The sequence below is a fragment of the Sorex fumeus genome, unplaced genomic scaffold, assembly GCF_029834395.1.
Source record: "Sorex fumeus unplaced genomic scaffold, SorFum_2.1 ptg000010l, whole genome shotgun sequence".
In the NCBI taxonomy this organism is placed as follows: Eukaryota; Metazoa; Chordata; class Mammalia; order Eulipotyphla; family Soricidae; genus Sorex; species Sorex fumeus.
Genome location: NW_026606067.1, coordinates 27955001 through 27966149, shown reverse-complemented (window position 1 = coordinate 27966149; position 11149 = coordinate 27955001). Strand labels below are relative to the sequence as shown.

The window sequence follows — 11149 nt, the reverse complement described above, 5'->3', positions numbered from 1 at the left end:
GCTCTAGAATGGGAGCATATGTTGGAACTTTGAATACCTGAAACAACTCTCTTATAAACCACTTTTATAAAAGTATCTTCATAAAAATAAAATTTAAAAAATTATAAAACATTCAATTGTCTACTTTGGTTATACATTGCATAGTGTAATTATTTGTTAAGAGAAGCTGAATCAATTTAGTGGATAAACAACCAAACTAGATTCTGCACTGTAACACTGTCCTCCCACTGTTCAACTATTTGCTCTAGCAGGCACCAGTAACGTCTCCATTGTGAGACTTGTTTTCACTGTTTTTGGCATATTGAATATGCCACGGGGAGCTTGCCAGGCTCTGCTGTGCTGGCAGCATACTCTTGGTAGCTTGCTGGGCTTTCCAAGAGGGACGGAGGAATCGAACCCTGGTCAGCCATGTGCAAGGCAAACGCCCTACCACTGAAGATGGAGTGGGAAAACAGAACACTGCTAGAGAGAAGCGGCACCTGGTGAACAGTATGGTACTAGAATGTTTTATGCCTTACCATGGTGCTTAAAATAAAAAAAAAAACAAAGAAGCTCAGTTTTAGTTGTGTGAAATGTTGTGTAGTATTTACAATTAAAAAATTAAAGAATTTAAGTTCCTAGAATCTAGTTTTTAAACTAAAACTAGAACCTTAAATGCTTTAATTCTTTTCATTAAAATTAGAATTAGAATTAATTATGAATTACAGTTCACCAGGTGCTGCTTCTCTCTAGCAGTGTCCTGTTTCCCACTCCATCTTCAGTGCCCTCCCCACTGTGATAAGCTTCCTACTGTTGATAAGTTCTGCATTTCTGATGCCTTCAGGTTTATTCTCTTACCCCACTTCTTTATGTCCCACATGTGAGAGAGATTAATTTGTGTCTTTTATTTTCCTTGTGAATAACTATACTCAGCATGATACCTTCAGATCCATTCAAGTATGAATGCGTGTGCATGGTTTCATAATTTCTTGGACCCATGTAGTATTGTGTACAGCAGCAGTTTCTTTATAGAGTTATTTTTTGTTGGACACTTTAGTTGTTACCAGATTTTGGTTACTGTGAATAGTCCTGCAATGAATATGGAAGTGTACATGTCTTTTCTTAGGAATCATGGGCTCACGGGGTAGGTTCAAGAAGTAGAAAAACTTGGTCGTATGGAAACCCAATTTCTAGTTTTCTGAGAAGTGAACATATTTTTTCTAAAAGGACTGATCATTCAACCTTCTCAAAAGCAGTAAATTAGGGTCCCTTTTCCCCCTCTTCCACAACAACACTGGTTGTTTTAGTTCTTTGCAACCCATGTCATCTCATTGATGTGAGATGATATCTCATTTTGTTGATCTGCATTTCTTTGATGTTAAATAATGCAGACAATTTTTTCATATACTTTTTGGCAATTTTTGACCTTTTTGAGGAAATGTATCTTTATCTCTTTAAGCCAAATTTTGATAGGATTAATGTTTTTCTTTTCATAATTCTTCACTATTGCTTTGTAGATATTGGATTTAATCCTTTGTCAGAAAGGTCATGGGCAAATACTTTTCCTCAGTCTGTGAAGTGTCTTTTTCTTCTGGTTTTTATTTATTATTTTTTGGCTCTGCAGTAACTTCTAAGTTTCATATAGTCTTATTTGTTTATTTTTCTTTCCACTTGGTATTTAAATGACATTAAGTCATTGAAGATATCACTAGATTCAATATCATCAAGTGTTCTACCTATTTTTTCCTTAGTAAAATTTATTGATTTAGGTCTCATGTTGATGTCAGTCATTTTTTACCTTATATAGAGGTCAATCATTCTTGACATTATATAGACATCAAATTCACTTTTCCCTATGACTGACCAATTTTCTCAAAACCATTTGTTGAAGGGGTTTTCCTTGCTCCATTTCATACTTTTACTCTTTGTTATATTAACCTAAAAATCTTTCTCTGGACTCTCCATTCTATTTCATTGATCTGGGAATCTATTTTTATTATTCTTATTATAGTCACACCTTATTTTGATTGCTGCAAATCAATATAGTATAGTTTGAAGTTGGGAAAAGAGAAATCTTCCACATTCTTTTAGCTAGCATTGCATTACCTCATCTCAGGGCTTTATTGTTCAAAAATAATTCAAATAACACTGTGTCTTTAAAATATCTCTTGGTTATTTTATTTTTATAGGCACTACATTGAATTTGTATAATTCTTTGGGGAAATGATCATTTTGACAATATTAATCCTTCCAATTTACAAATAGGTTTTCCACTACGTGTTTTCTTTATTTCGTTAAGTAGTGCTTTATAGTTCTATTCATATGTCTTTTCCCTCTTTTGCCTAGCTAATTCCTAGTTATTTGATTTTCTTGTTGATAATGGGATTAAAAATTTTCTTTAATTTTATTACGTGAGTATAGAAAACACATGGATTTCTTCATATTTATTTGCAGCCTGACACTTTACTTCAAAAGTCTATTTTTTAGTAGAGTTTTTGTGAATACCTCACAACTTTCTAATTGTGATATCCTGTCATCTGCAAACCGTGACCTATTGACTTATTCCTTACTGATTTCAAAGCCCTTCATAATTCTTTCTTACCTAAGTCCAATTTCAAGGGCTCCCAATACTATATTGAATAGTAGTCATGAGTGTGGAAAACCCTCTCTTGTGCCTGATCTTAGAGGGGGACACTTTTACTCATTGTCATTGTGTGCAATATTTGCTGTGGGTTTGCAGCAAAGTTGCTTAAACTATGTTTAAGAAAGTTCCTTGTTCAACTCCCATTTACCTGAGAATTTTTATTATGAGTGTGTGTTTTATCTAGCATATGATCCCCTCCATGTATTGACACGATAATACGATTTTTTATTTTACCTTGTATTGACATGGCACATTAGTTTAATTGACTTTATACATTAAGCCGTATTTGTACCTCTGGATGAAATCTTTCTTGGTGTCTGACATATTTTGTATATTGTTGCTCTGTTCTTTTTTTGGCTATAATAATTTTTTTAAAATGCATCCATTTCTGGGGTTGGAGAGCTAGCACAGCGGGTAGGGCGTTTGCCTTGCACGCGGCTGACCAGGGTTCGATTCTGAGCATCCTATGTGGTCCCCTGAGCACCGCCAGGAGTAACTCCTGAGTGCAGAGCCAGGAGTAACCCCAGTGCAACGCCGGGTGCGACCCAAAAAGAAAGAAATAAATAAATAATATGCATCCATTTCTGCTGTAAAGTTCCATTGTATATAATTTTATACCTGAATCTCACTGCTTTCAATATGATATCTTATTCTTTTTTTTCTATTTTGCTTTTGAATATTTTATTAAAGCCAAGGTTAAAGCATCTGTTCCAAATAGTATAAAAAGAAAATTGCATATTAAAATGTAGAATTTACAGGAATACTAGCAAAATAAATGAAAGAATCATTGAAAATACACTCAATGATTTCAAACTGAACTATAAACCCATTGGAGTCCCTATCAAATCTTGTTTGTTATATGGTAATCTACAATTTTTAGTCAGCATATGTCTTTTTTCCCCTTTGAATCACCATGAGATACACAGTGACAAAACAAATCACGATTGTAGTATCAATCAATGTTCCAAATCCCATCCTTTAACCAGGGTACATGTACCTTCACCGATAGACCTAGTTTCCCTCACGAGCACCTCTCTCCCTCTCTCTCTCCCTACTGTCCACTCCCTCTCAGCACTGAGGTTTTCAATACTGATACTGAAAGGATATCATGCATAACAATCATCCTCCTTTAGGCATTCAGTTTGCATTCAGAATGATCATTTCTAACAACCATTGTCATAGGTCATAATGGTCTCTTCTCTATCATAACTGCATTTAACATGGACAAGTCCTCCTTGCCCATGATTTCCCTGCCTTTGGATATGATTCTTATAAACTAATATATATTGCAAGTGAGTAAGACTATAACACCAAGCTCCCAGAAGCTTATCTCATGACTTCTTTCACGACTTCTTATTCTCCATTTTTCACTCTCAGAGAACCCAGCAGGCTACTGAGAGTATCATACTAGCACATATTCCTGATTAGGAACACCTGTAAAGTTTATTTGTGTTTCAGGCTACTGAGAATATCCCACCCACATAGCATGACCTGGCAAGCTATCCCTGGTGTATTCGATATGCCAAGTCCAGTAAATGCAATGGGTCTCATTCCCCTGACCCTTAATACGGCAGCATTGAGAAGGATGTGGAAGGAGAGGCTGATAAAATCTCAAGGCCGAACTAGCATGCCAAAACGAAGAAAGACAAAATGACCGTCTATACTTTCAATGCACGTATGCTGGCATTGGTTGCATCCACTGAGGACCTGATAGTACAAACTCGAAATATCAAGTATGACATCACTGGTCTGACTGAGACAAGAAGGCATCAGTCATATCACGTGGTTTTCAACACTGAAAAAGAATTTTTCCTTGGAATATGCAACAAAAGAGATGTCGGTGGTGTCGGTATCCTTGTCAAAACGAACTTAGCCATAAGCATTGATTCATTCGAATGCCTAACAACCCGAATCAGATGATTACACTTGAATAGATGTGGCTCACTGCCAACAGTTTCTATCTTCGTTGTCTACACACCAACATCCAAGTATGGTGAAGGAGAAATCGAGAAGTTCTACATGGAGCTGGAGAAGCTCTATAAAGAAGACCACACCTTCTACTAGCTTATTGTGGGTGATTTTAATGCCAAGATAGGACCGAGAGGATCAGTCGAAGAACTCCACATTGGGGCCCATGGCCTAGAATGGAACGAACAGGGTTACAGACTTTCTGAGTTCATCATGTCAATCAATACCATCCATGGTAACTCACAGTTCCAGAAGGCCGAATCTAAACGTTGGACATGGGAGTCTCCTGGTGGATGGTTCCACAACAAAATTGACCACATCATATCCAATCAATGGTTTTGCCTGACTGATGTTGGTGTTATCCCAAAATTCCAAACAGGATTGGACCACCGTCCCCATAGTGCAAAATTCTACTTCACAGAGCAGGGAGAAAGGGCTGCAAAGTTTAAGAAGACAACTCCCAGAACAACCACCAACTGGGAGCTCTTTGGATCTATTGCGGCAACATGGCAAGATGCCGTCATTGACAACATTGACAAGGAATATGATTGACTGCTTCATCACCTCCATGATTGTGCGAGGAATACCAAGAGAGAGATAACCTCAAAAAAACGCCTGTCTTCAAAAACTCGTGAGCTTATTTGCCAACTTGGCTTGGTGCATGCCTCAGGTAACCACAAGCAAACATCTGAGCTCGCAAAGCAGTGCAGAGAAGTGATCAAGGAAGACCTCAAGGAGAGAAGCGCAGCAGTGCTGGTAGATGCGGCAGAAGCCAGGAAAAGCATTTGTAACACCCGACTGTTCTTCACAAACTACAAGATCAAGATGACTGCCCTCCAACATCCTGATGGATCTATCACATCTTCCAGAAGGGCAATGGAGAAGATAATTTATGACTTCTACTCAGATCTCTTTAATAGCCACGTCCACTTGCCCACATACCAAATTCCGCAGGATGGATATGTTGTTCCCAATGTTCTCCCTTCCAAAATCTGACACGCCATCTCATCGGTAAAGAAACAAAGAACATCTGGCTCAGACAAGATCAGACCTGAACACCTGAAGAACCTATTGTTAGTACTCACCAATACACTGGCTCGGCTCTTCACATGCTACCTGTGTGAATGCAAGGTTCCATCCCAGTGAAAACCAGCAGGACTGTACTACTATATAAGAAGGGAGAAGTCCATGACATTGGCATCTATTGCCCAATCTTCCTATTGTCTGTCATCTACAAGCTGTTCACTTGAGTCATCCTGAATAGGATTGGCAGAACACTAGATGAAGGACAACCATTTGAGCAATCCAGTTTCCAAAAAGGATGCACCACCATTCAACATATCCACACGATAACCAAGCTCATTGAGGTTTCTCAGGAGTTCAAGATGCTGCTCTGTCTAACGTTCATTGATTTAAAGAAAACCTTTGATTCTGTTGAGACGGAAGCAGTCATTGAGGCCCTAGCCAATCAGGGTGTTCAAACTCAATACATCAGGATCCTCCGTGAGCTGTATTATGGATTCACTACCAGGATCTCATCATTCTATAAAGAAGTGATCATCGATGTCAAGAGAGGGGTTTGGCAGGGTGATACTATTTCACCAAAACTCTTCAGTACCACCCTCAAGAACGTCATGCGATGACTAGAATGGGAAGGAATGGAAGTGAAGATATATGGTTGGCAACTACACTACCTCCACTTTGCTGATGACAACGTTCTAATAATACCAAACATCAGCCAAGCAGCACGAATGCTGACCGACTTCGACCGTGAGGCTGAAAAGGTGGGATTATAGCTGAATCTCACAAAGTCAATGTTTATGAGAAACAGTCTTGTTTCTGACGTTCCATTCACTCTCAGTGGAATGACCATCTTTGAATGCAACAGTACTGTGTACCTAGGTCGAAAATTCAACATGATGAATGACCTGGCACCTGAGTTGCATAGGAGGAAGAGAGTGGCTTGGAACGCCTTCAAGAGCATTGAAGAAATAACTGAGAGGATGAATAACCTCCAGCTCCAAGCACATCTCTTCAATTCCACTGTTCTACCTGCATTAACATACACCTGAGAGAACTGTGCCCTATGAAAACAGGATGAAAATGCTATTTGGGTCTCTCAAACAGGAATCAAAAGAACTATACTTGGAGTATCACTCTTCACTCAAATAAGAGAAAGAATCTGAAGTTCCGACCTTCATCAACGCTCTCGAATCAGGGACGCTGTCTCGTTTGCCAAGGCGTCGAAAATCAGATGGGCTGGACACCTAATGAGATTTGGAGATGACGGCTGAACTAGAGCCTTACCGACTGGATTCCACGGGACATCAAAGGATCGTGTGGCTGCCCACCTATTATATGGTCAGACTTCTTTTTCAAGACCCTGAACCTTTGGTTTGAGGCACTTCGTGTTCCTAGAACGGGCAGATGCCATCGGGCTATGCTAGCATGCAACAGGGATGAATGGAGACGTTACTGGCGCCCACTCAAGCAAATCAATGAGTAACAGCATATCAAGTGATCAAGTGAGTGCAATCTTATGTTTATTCCTCCCCCTCAACTCATTTTATTCAGCATGATCCTCTCCATGTCCTTCCATGCATTAGCAAATTTCATGACTTAATTTTTCCTAACAGCTATGTAGTATTCCATTATGTAGATGTATCATAGACTCTTTATACACTTATCTGTTCTCAGGCACTTAGGTCGTTTCCAGACTCTAGCTATTGTGAATAAGTGCTGCAATAGATAAAGGAGTGCAGATGGCCTTTCTGCACTGTGTATTTAAGGTTCTAGGGTATATTTCTAGAAGTGGAATAGCTGGATCTTATAGAAAATCAATTTTTAGGTTTGAGGAATGCTAATATTGTTTTCTTTCTAAAAAGGCTGGATGGAACTTCAGGCATTCCCAAAAGCAGTGAATGAGGGTTCCTTTCTCCCAGCATCTGCTCCAGCACTGATTGTTTCTGTTCTTTTTGAAGTGTGCTAGTCTTTGTGGTGTGAGATGATATTTCATTGTTGCTTTGATTTGCATATCACTGATAATTCTGAATGTAGAGCATTTTTTTCACATGCCTTTTGGTCATTTATAGTTCTTCTTTGAGGGACTTAATATTTATCCCTTATCCCCACTTTTTGATGAAGGTTGGCATTTTTGAATCATGAAGTTCTACCAGTGGCTAATATATCTTGGATATTAACTCCTTATCAGATAAATGTTGGGGAAAAAATTTTCCCATTCAGGACTGTCTTTGTATCTTGATTATTGTTTAATTTGAGGGGCAGAAGCTTCTTAATTTTAATGTTATCTCATTTGTTTATCTTTGTGTCCAATTGCTTGGTTGGTGGAATTTTATCCTAAAGATGACTTTAGCTTAATGTCATGGAGAATTCTGCCCCAGATTCACCTCTATCACCCAGGACTGGCTGGAAGACAAGGATTAATAAAGTCTTTTTTCTTTAATTATGGAACCAATCAGTGGGGAGTGAGGAACCCAATAGACTAAAAAGATTATGATCTCTAGAGAGTTGAAAAATGTAACAGAAACAAATAGTAAGAACATACTGTAGGCATATGGAAAACTTGAAGCCAAAAGTAATAGAAGTATATTTTACTCATATGTGAAACTTGAAGTTAAAACTGGTATATATAACAAAGTTCAGATTTCTAGATAGATGGGCAATTGAAGAAGCATATCACACTTGATTATTGTATTCAGGCCTGTTCCATCTCATCCAGCAGTGGAATTTGTTTGCCTAGTCCATACTTATTATTCTCCCTTGAAAAAGCCTCTTAAGTGGTCAAAAATGGATTCAGCAAATCATGCAAAATATTTTCTCTTTGGACATTTGCTGCTGTATTTTGCTGTTTTGTTCAATTTCTGAAGTTGGAAAGAAATGCATTTGACTCCTAATGTAAAAAAGGCTTTTTTGTTCTAAGAGATGGGCCTTTAATAGCCAAACCATTAGCCTGGGACAATACCTATGAAAGTGCTTTAAATGCAAGGCATACCTTGACAGGACATACCTATTAGAAGAGGCAGGAAACTGGAAAAGAAGTTTGAAAAATGTTTTGCTGCATTTTGTTCCTGATAAATTCTGCTTCTTTGGTTCTAGCCTTTTCAAAAGAAGTGGCAAATTTTTGCCTTCCTTGCAAAGAACATAGCCATTTGGGTCTCAGGTCTAACAGAAAAGTTGGTTAAAGTTGTTACTGCCAATTTGAAGATTGTATTGAAATTTACCTCTGTGTTTTCTAAGGAAAATGGAATGTAGGATCTCTTCAGGTACCAAAGATAATAACTTTAGGTTATGCAGTTGGAAAGAAAATAAATGGTGGCTTCCAGAAAATAAATGGTGGCTTTCGGTGTGCAAAGGACATGTTTTGTTGGGGTTTTGCTCAAAGAAAAAAGACTGGTTAATTCAAGTTTTGCCTTTATAGAAAATGTGGTTGCTTGTTTCTTTCTTCATGAGAAAGGCAACAAATGTGGAATTTATGTTTAAACAAAGGTATTAATATATGCTCTGTTAGGATGTAAAAGTTAACTCTAAAGGTGAATTGCCTCCAAGCCATGGAGTAAAATTCCTGGTACTAATCTCAGGCATTCTTGGGTGTTAGTCTACTGTTTTGTTTTTACTTTATGTTCCCCAGATGAATGCAATCTTTCTACGTCTGTCCCTCTCTTTCTGACTCATTTCGCTTAACATGATACTTTCCATGTAGTACCACTTGTATGTAAATTTCATGACTTCGTCTTTTCTAACAGCTACATAGTACTCCATTGTGTAAATGTACCATTGCCTCTTTTGCAAACCACAACACCCAATAAGAGAGAGAGAACAAAAGGGAATGCCCTGCCACAGATGCAGGGTGGGATGGGGGGAGATGGGGAATGGGAAGGATACTGGGATCCATGGTGGTGGGAAATGGGCACTGGTGGAGGGATGGGTATTTGATCATTGTATAATTGAAACCCAAGCACAAAAATTTGTAAGTCTGCAACTATACTTCATGATGCCCCGCTAATAAAAATTTTTTTTAAAAAAGGTGAATTGCTTCCCAAATTGCTGGCTAGCAGTCTCTAGCCATTCACTACCAGGGAATTCAGATGCTATCAAGGTAACCCTACACCTCCCCCACCCTCCCCAGCAAATGTAGTTGGCAAGGGTGGGGATACAGGCAACTTTCAGGTGTTTAGGAGAATGGCTGCTAAAGGAGAGCTCAGGCACAGGGGGCAAGTTCAGTGTTCGGCACTCAGTTGGCACTTTGCTGAATTCAGGTCTCACACAGAGAGCATCCATGAAAGTGTAGATCTTCAGGTCTAAGCAAGGTGGTGACTGTACGCCTACACTCCATGGGCAGCATTTTGTTCACCACCCAGTTAAAGGAAAATTACAAGGAAAAGTGTCTGCTTTGAACTCCATGGATTTGTGGTCGCTTTCTGGCACAGGGTAGTTCTGAAGCCTGACAGAGAAAGAGCTTCTAAGATTTGGGGTGTGCAGACCTCAGGCTTCAAAATAGGGAGTTCTAATGGTCCTGCCCCAGGATGTGCCCTAGACATGAGTAGATAAACTTGACACCTCCCTGGAGGTGATTCTTAGTGGAAATCCGGTTTCTACCACATGGAGTTTCCACGGCCCCTGCCTGAGAGGTGTGACCCCTGAACCCTCCCAGGTGGCGATTGTTAGTGTGGAGCCAAAGCCATGGCAGGACAGTAGGGGCTTTCCTCTCAGACAAGGACTATGCAGATTCACAAGTCTAATTTCACAGACGGGATGAGAAATGGCTTAGTGTTCCTCAGATAAGTTATTGGAAGGAGGTGTTTCCCCAATAGGAAGGACGCTTTTGAAGTCGGCAGCCTGCAGGCAATGGTGCAGGATGAAAGTGATACCGTAGTACTATATTTCATTAATTATTGTAACCTTTTAGCATAGTTGGAAGTCAGAAAGCTAAATAACTAATTTTTAATTATTTATTTTTGGGTCACACCTGGCAATGCACAGGCGTTACTCCTGGCTCTCAGGAATTACTCCTGGCAGTGCTCAGGGGACCATGTGAAATGCTGAGAATCGAACCCGGGTTGGCCATGTGCAAGGCAAACACACTACCTGCTGTGCTATAGCTCCAGTCCTAATTATTATTTTGTAATTTCTGTTTATTTTTGTGCCACATTGGTGGAGTTCAGGGCTTACTCGTCGCTCTGTGTTCAAGGGTTGCTTTTAGTGATGCTCAGGAAACCATATGCAGTACGGGGGATGATACTAGTGTCCAATGCACGCAAAGCAAGGACTTTAACCACTGCACTATTTACTGCAGCCGTAATCCTATATAAATATATTTAGAAGAAAATAGAAGCCAGAATTATAATCTTTTTTAAAAGATATTTTTATTATTGAATCACCATTAATTACAATGTTACAGAGATCTGTGATTGAGATTCAAGCATACATGTCCACTTTTCTTCCTCAATGTCCCCACTTTTCCTTTCACTCCCGAACCTACTTCTGTGATGGGCGCATTTCCCCGTCATGATTATGCTAGTTTTTCTCCCACTATCTTAT

General features: G+C 39.2%; 1 pseudogene; it reads left to right on the top strand.

Moving 5' to 3' along the window:
* The first annotated feature begins 4273 nt into the window (after nt 1-4273).
* LOC130019961 (craniofacial development protein 2-like) overlaps nt 4274-11149 on the top strand; it is an 11555-nt pseudogene continuing 4679 nt past the window's right edge.